Raw genomic sequence first — 7,255 nt, forward strand, 5'->3', positions numbered from 1 at the left:
AGCTTGCGAAATCAATCATATTGTAAATTATCAGTCATGAGCAGAAAGTAAAATAATTTCTTAATATATGAACCAGTCTGCGGCAGCCACCTCTGTTACTGCACCCGTATCTGATGGAGTCAGCAACATTATACTTAATTTCTGTTACTTTGCAGTTACACATTCCATTACACATGTGAGATGAGAAGTACGAATAAGTTATATTGTCGAAAGTTATTAAAAATATATGACGTTTCCTGTATCAGAAATCTCCATTTCGGACTAATACACCGATAGACAGCTTGTCAAATGAATATTTGTAGTCAATATAATACTGTAAATATTGAGACAAACTCTAAAACTTGTATATATGCAGAAAATAACTTTCTGTACCGTGCGTTTGTTTTAAAGAGGTGCTCAGGTTATTATCTTGCATATGACTACACGTCCAGGAAGTGCTCTGAGCTATTGAGGAGGGACAAGAATTATTCCCAACCCGTAAAGTCGAATTAGTTAGTCACCCGTAAGACAAGAATGAAGAGCAACAGACTTCCTGCGCAATAGCCTTTGCCTTTCAAGCGGGACTGGGCTGTTATCTTCTTCATACGCCTACAGAACAATTCTAGAACGCAGCTGCAGTTTATGAACAACCATGCGGAACAACCACATTCTCTAAAGTTTCCCGTCCGCAAAGCAAATCGCACTAGGCACATTTTTACCTATACTTCTTCAAAACTGCCTCTGTATTTCGTATTACAGTTAATTTCTAACTGCAATCTTAGGCCCATCTAAATGTATATTATAGGGTTAATATCAATTCCGTACGAAGACTGAGAACGTTAATAACAACATGAAATCCGTCACTATTATTTGAAGACATGGTGAGAGTGGTTTGCCGTTGTTTTCTTTTCACATCTACATAATTACTCTGCAGTTCACAATTAAATGCCTGGCAGAGGGTTCATCGAATTTCTCAACTGTTCCTCTCTCGAAAAGCGCGCGGCACACTCTTAAATTTCCCTCTTTCATAGAGACTGTAAATTAATAAAGTTCTTTTTTTAACAATATGTTTGGTTTGCTTATAGCTGCTTTTCCTTCATATAATAGGGTCTCAAATTTATAATTTGATCACTGTCGGTTTACCTGTAGATGCCAACTGCATAATTTCTGCGATCTTTGTTGGGTAAGTTACGAGCACGCATATCACTCATTATTTACGCCTAATGTGGGGCCAGCAAAGCAAATCACTACACAGACTATCCTCAAAAACATGCGCATTATAACGTGTGTTTTGTGCGACAGATATTGCAAGTACATGAACAGATAAAACACAAAAGACTGAGTTGAGGTACGTTGAGAAACAAACGAACAAAGGAACTGATGCAGTTCGAATACATTGTAATTATGATCTTAGAGGATGAATATTAATGTGTTTCAGTTCTGTAAAACGATTAATGTTACATAAGTTCATAGCGCAAGAGGGATTCATGGAGACAAGTGGACAGAAAAGAGATGCCTTCAGCTTGTGATCATAAAAAGGTGGTCTCTATACAGTCCAACAATAAATAAACTAATTTGACTTTTTGATGCTCGACCTGGCGACAACGCGTTCAGAATTCTGATATCGAATATTATACCTGTTTAAAATAATCCGTTAATGGAAGAGAAACTGGCAATACGGAATTTCTAATCACCAAATTCTAGTTTAACATCTTAGATTAACACATGTCTAATCTCTGAAGTTGCAAATGGCCGTTGATGGTGTTTTCTTCGTTGGATGACCCACAGACGTGTCGATACTTTTTGAGAGACTGCCGGAACATGTTGGTATCAGTTTAGCGAATTCCATTTTCTCATTTTTATCTTTATTAACAATGCAGATGGGAGACAATCAGGCGTTTCGCTCACATGCTCATGCAAGACATCGGTTCCCACAATTACACTCAGTATACACTCTGACACAACAATCGTCACGGAGAACACACCGTGATTTCTTTGTTCTCCCAGCCGTTAATGCCGTGCCATACGGACTTCACTTACCCGCGACAGATGTGTTACGTACAGCATATGACAGTGCTACTAGACTGAGGACTTCTTACTTAAACGAATACAGTGCATAATTTTCATAGAGGATACATCGTCAGAAATGAAAGTGCACCCGTTGCACCTTAAAGAAGTGTCACAGAACCAATGAGCTGTCAAATAATATCCCAGTATCTCTGAAAGCTATCGCGGATGACGCAGTGTTATACGGTTTGACGGTCATATTCACGAAGACCATATTGCTAAAATGGAATGGAATGCTTTAACAGCCGGGATATGCTCTATCATTTCATTACTCCATAGGCAATGAGTCATTAAAACCCATTAAGGCGGGTTATAGAGGGTGGTTGTACTTAAACTGTTACTACTTGAGCCAGTCTAGGTGGAAAACGTTTTATCGTATGGGTACCCAACTTTACAGGAAAGGAACCGGTATTCGTACGGCGACGTAGGGTTGAAATACAATCATCAGTGTGCGCTACAGCTGCAGACAGCCAACATGAAGCTCGAGAAGATGGGCAGGAATTTTACTCGTAAAGCATTTCTATTAAAACAATATCGATAGTGCTGCTCCTCTTCGTGAGTATCGACGCATTAAAGAAACACGTAGAGGTCCTCTCTCCGCAGCGTGGTTGAAGATCATGTTACGGAAGTTTGAATTAACTGGCGATTAGGGAATTGCTCCTGGGAGAGGCCGACGGCCAATTACGCCACAAGTTGTTGAAGAAGTTATTGTTGCCATGGCTGAGAGTGCTGCACGCAATGTGCGACATTCAAGCAGTGTACAAGCTGTGTCGCGACAGATGAACGTGCCGTGGTACGCTGTTCCAAAAATGCTGCGAACAATTGTGAAATCGTATATCTGTTGCGGTTCGGGGTTGTCGTCAATGCAGATGGCCGTCACACTGACCAAAGTTTGTAACCTGGATTGTAAACATGGTTTTAATAGCTGACCGCTGTGGCCGAGCGCTTCTAGGTGCTTCACTTCGGAACCGCGCTGCCGCAGGTTCGAATCCAGCCTCGGGCATGGATGTGTGTGATGTCCTTAGGTTGAAGTAGTTCTGAGTCTAGGGGACTGATGACCTCCGATGTTAAGTCCCCTAGTGACTAGAGCCATTTGAACCATGGTTTTCATAACAAATTTTGCCCTCCCATGTGGAAATTAAAATGTGTTTCTTTCAACTGTTTATTTATTATTTCTCTTCTGCATGTTCTTGCAAATGTTTCCACTAATTTTCATTGTTCTACGACCTCTCGCTTTTTAAAGGGGCCCTCTCTAGTAGCGAAAGTTTAATTATAACTACCGTGGGTGGAACTGTGACATGAATCTTCTCATATTCGTTGCGAAAGTAAGTCTTAGTCTTAGATTTACTGGAAGATTTGTAGGGAAGTATAATTCATTAACGAAGGGTATGCAGTATATAGTGATTCCTGAGTACTGTTCGTCTGTCGCGGACTGTTAAAGTTGTACAAATGCTAAAGATTTAGAAGATTCAAATAAGATACGTTAGGAGCTTGCTTAGTCACAAAAACTCTCAACAAATTCCATTGAGAAACGTTGACTGAAAGGCACTACGCATGAAGGAAAAACTTGCTTTCAAAATTCTAAGAGTCCATGTCCTACTTCGCGACAAGGCACATAGAACTGGCCGTGCGGGGTAGCCGCGCGGTTTGCGGCCTCTTGTCACGGTCCACGCGGCTTTCCCCGTCGGAGGTGCGAGTCCTCTCTCTGGCATGGGTGTGTGTGTCGTCCTTAGCGTATATTAGTTTAAGTTAGATTACATAGTGTGGAAGCTTAGGGACCGATGACCTCAGTAGTTTGTTCCCTTAAGACCTTACCATAACTTTCCACTTTCCACATAGAACTTCTCCCAATAAATACCTCGCTTATAGACCGTATAGCAAAATTAGATAAAGTCTGGTTTAGTTTCCCCGACAAGAACTGTAATATTTGCGGATGAACTATGACAGGTGTCCGATCTCTCACATCACTTAGCGGTCGTTTGTCAGACATTTCGATCAATCAGAACTGACGCCTGCATCTTCTGCTTAGCGCCAAGCTTTCTTGGAAAGAATAGGATTCAAAGCATACAAATGGTAGAGGATTCTAAAATGAATGTTTTGAGATAAAGAATCAATGGTCGGAATGCATATTTCGAGCGGTATGAGATCTAGAATAAGCAAAGCGACTAACTCATCTGTTTGAAAAACTGCTAATGTTTCTGTACCGCCGTTGATGGCTCTATGTTAGAAAACAAAACAGCACTGTCTGTCGAGGGTCCACGGTGGTATTCTCATGCTTCGTGAAGTCGACTGCGTGTGAAGGCGCAATAAAAACTAAAGAGAAACGGCTTTTTATGGATCTAGTTGACTGTTTCAGTTTACAACAGTCAGCAGGATTATTTGAGAGAGTGTGTCAAAATTTATGCGCAGTTCTAATGTATGAATTGGAACCGACCGTAGTTAAATTGTTGATGTAATGTGTATGTCCCGGCGGAGGTTCGAATACTCCCTCTGGCATGGGTGTGTGTGTGTTTGTCCTTAGAATAATTTAGATTAAGCAGTGTACAAGCTTAGGGACTGATGACCTTAGCAGTTAAGTCCCATAAGATTTCTCACACATTTGAACATTTTTTGTAATGTGTAAGTTGGACATTTTTATAAAAAAAAGATGAAATATTCTTTTTCAACCGTAAGTTGCTTATTTCAGACTTTTCAGCATAGGATCCTCTACAATCTGCATAATTTTTACCATAAAAGTTAAGTACACTCTGTGCTGTGGAATGGTAGGTGTGTAACGTAGATGCTGAGTCGTGAACATTGACTTTAACCCAGAATGAGATTTTCACTCTGCAGCGGAGCGTGCGCTGATATGAAACTTCCTGGCAGATTAAAACTGTGTGCCCGACCGAGACTCGAACTCGGGACCTTTGTTTTTCGCGGGCAAGTGCTCTACCAACTGAGCTACCGAAGCACGACTCACGCCCGGTGCTCACAGCTTTACTTCTGCCAGTACCTCGTCTCCTACCTTCCAAACTTTACAGAAGCTCTCCTGCGAACCTTGCAGAACTAGCACTCCTGAAAGAAAGGATATTGCGGAGACATGGCTTAGCCACAGCCTGGGGGATGTTTCCAGAATGAGATTTTCACTCTGCAGCGGAGCGTGCGCTGATATGAAACTTCCTGGCAGGTTAAAACTGTGTGCCCGACCGAGACTCGAACTCGGGACCTTTGCCTTTCGCGGGCAAGTGCTCTACCAACTGAGCTACCGAAGCACGACTCACGCCCGGTGCTCACAGCTTTACTTCTGCCAGTACCTCGTCTCCTACCTTCCAAACTTTACAGAAGCTCTCCTGCGAACCTTGCAGAACTAGCACTCCTGAAAGAAAGGATATTGCGGAGACATGGCTTAGCCACAGCCTGGGGGATGTTTCCAGAATGAGATTTTCACTCTGCAGCGGAGCGTGCGCTGATATGAAACTTCCTGGCAGATTAAAACTGTGTGCCCGACCGAGACTCGAACTCGGGACCTTTGCCTTTCGCGGGCAAGTGCTCTACCAACTGAGCTACCGAAGCACGACTCACGCCCGGTGCTCACAGCTTTACTTCTGCCAGTACCTCGTCTCCTACCTTCCAAACTTTACAGAAGCTCTCCTGCGAACCTTGCAGAACTAGCACTCCTGAAAGAAAGGATATTGCGGAGACATGGCTTAGTGTTGAGTCGTGCTTCGGTAGCTCAGTTGGTAGAGCACTTGCCCGCGAAAGGCAAAGGTCCCGAGTTCGAGTCTCGGTCGGGCGCACAGTTTTAATCTGCCAGGAAGTTTCATATCAGCGCACGCTCCGCTGCAGAGTGAAAATCTCATTCTGGAAACATCCCCCAGGCTGTGGCTAAGCCATGTCTCCGCAATATCCTTTCTTTCAGGAGTGCTAGTTCTGCAAGGTTCGCAGGAGAGCTTCTGTAAAGTTTGGAAGGTAGGAGACGAGGTACTGGCAGAAGTAAAGCTGTGAGCACCGGGCGTGAGTCGTGCTTCGGTAGCTCAGTTGGTAGAGCACTTGCCCGCGAAAGGCAAAGGTCCCGAGTTCGAGTCTCGGTCGGGCACACAGTTTTAATCTGCCAGGAAGTTTCATATCAGCGCACGCTCCGCTGCAGAGTGAAAATCTCATTCTGGAAACATCCCCCAGGCTGTGGCTAAGCCATGTCTCCGCAATATCCTTTCTTTCAGGAGTGCTAGTTCTGCAAGGTTCGCAGGAGAGCTTCTGTAAAGTTTGGAAGGTAGGAGACGAGGTACTGGCAGAAGTAAAGCTGTGAGCACCGGGCGTGAGTCGTGCTTCGGTAGCTCAGTTGGTAGAGCACTTGCCCGCGAAAGGCAAAGGTCCCGAGTTCGAGTCTCGGTCGGGCACACAGTTTTAATCTGCCAGGAAGTTTCATATCAGCGCACGCTCCGCTGCAGAGTGAAAATCTCATTCTGGAAACATCCCCCAGGCTGTGGCTAAGCCATGTCTCCGCTATATCCTTTCTTTCAGGAGTGCTAGTTCTGCAAGGTTCGCAGGAGAGCTTCTGTAAAGTTTGGAAGGTAGGAGACGAGGTACTGGCAGAAGTAAAGCTGTGAGCACCGGGCGTGAGTCGTGCTTCGGTAGCTCAGTTGGTAGAGCACTTGCCCGCGAAAGGCAAAGGTCCCGAGTTCGAGTCTCGGTCGGGCACACAGTTTTAATCTGCCAGGAAGTTTCATATCAGCGCACGCTCCGCTGCAGAGTGAAAATCTCATTCTGGAAACATCCCCCAGGCTGTGGCTAAGCCATGTCTCCGCAATATCCTTTCTTTCAGGAGTGCTAGTTCTGCAAGGTTCGCAGGAGAGCTTCTGTAAAGTTTGGAAGGTAGGAGACGAGGTACTGGCAGAAGTAAAGCTGTGAGCACCGGGCGTGAGTCGTGCTTCGGTAGCTCAGTTGGTAGAGCACTTGCCCGCGAAAGGCAAAGGTCCCGAGTTCGAGTCTCGGTCGGGCACACAGTTTTAATCTGCCAGGAAGTTTCATATCAGCGCACGCTCCGCTGCAGAGTGAAAATCTCATTCTGGAAACATCCCCCAGGCTGTGGCTAAGCCATGTCTCCGCAATATCCTTTCTTTCAGGAGTGCTAGTTCTGCAAGGTTCGCAGGAGAGCTTCTGTAAAGTTTGGAAGGTAGGAGACGAGGTACTGGCAGAAGTAAAGCTGTGAGCACCGGGCGTGAGTCGTGCT

General features: G+C 44.6%; 1 non-coding gene across 1 annotated transcript; it reads left to right on the forward strand.

Moving 5' to 3' along the window:
* Positions 1-5,747: 5,747 nt before the first annotated feature.
* Trnas-cga (transfer RNA serine (anticodon CGA)) lies at positions 5,748-5,822 on the forward strand. The gene has a single exon. It is a non-coding gene; the product is annotated as a tRNA-Ser (tRNA).
* The last annotated feature ends 1,433 nt before the right edge of the window (positions 5,823-7,255 follow it).

This window comes from Schistocerca cancellata, chromosome 8 (genome assembly GCF_023864275.1).
Source record: "Schistocerca cancellata isolate TAMUIC-IGC-003103 chromosome 8, iqSchCanc2.1, whole genome shotgun sequence".
NCBI classification, from domain to species: domain Eukaryota; kingdom Metazoa; phylum Arthropoda; class Insecta; order Orthoptera; family Acrididae; genus Schistocerca; species Schistocerca cancellata.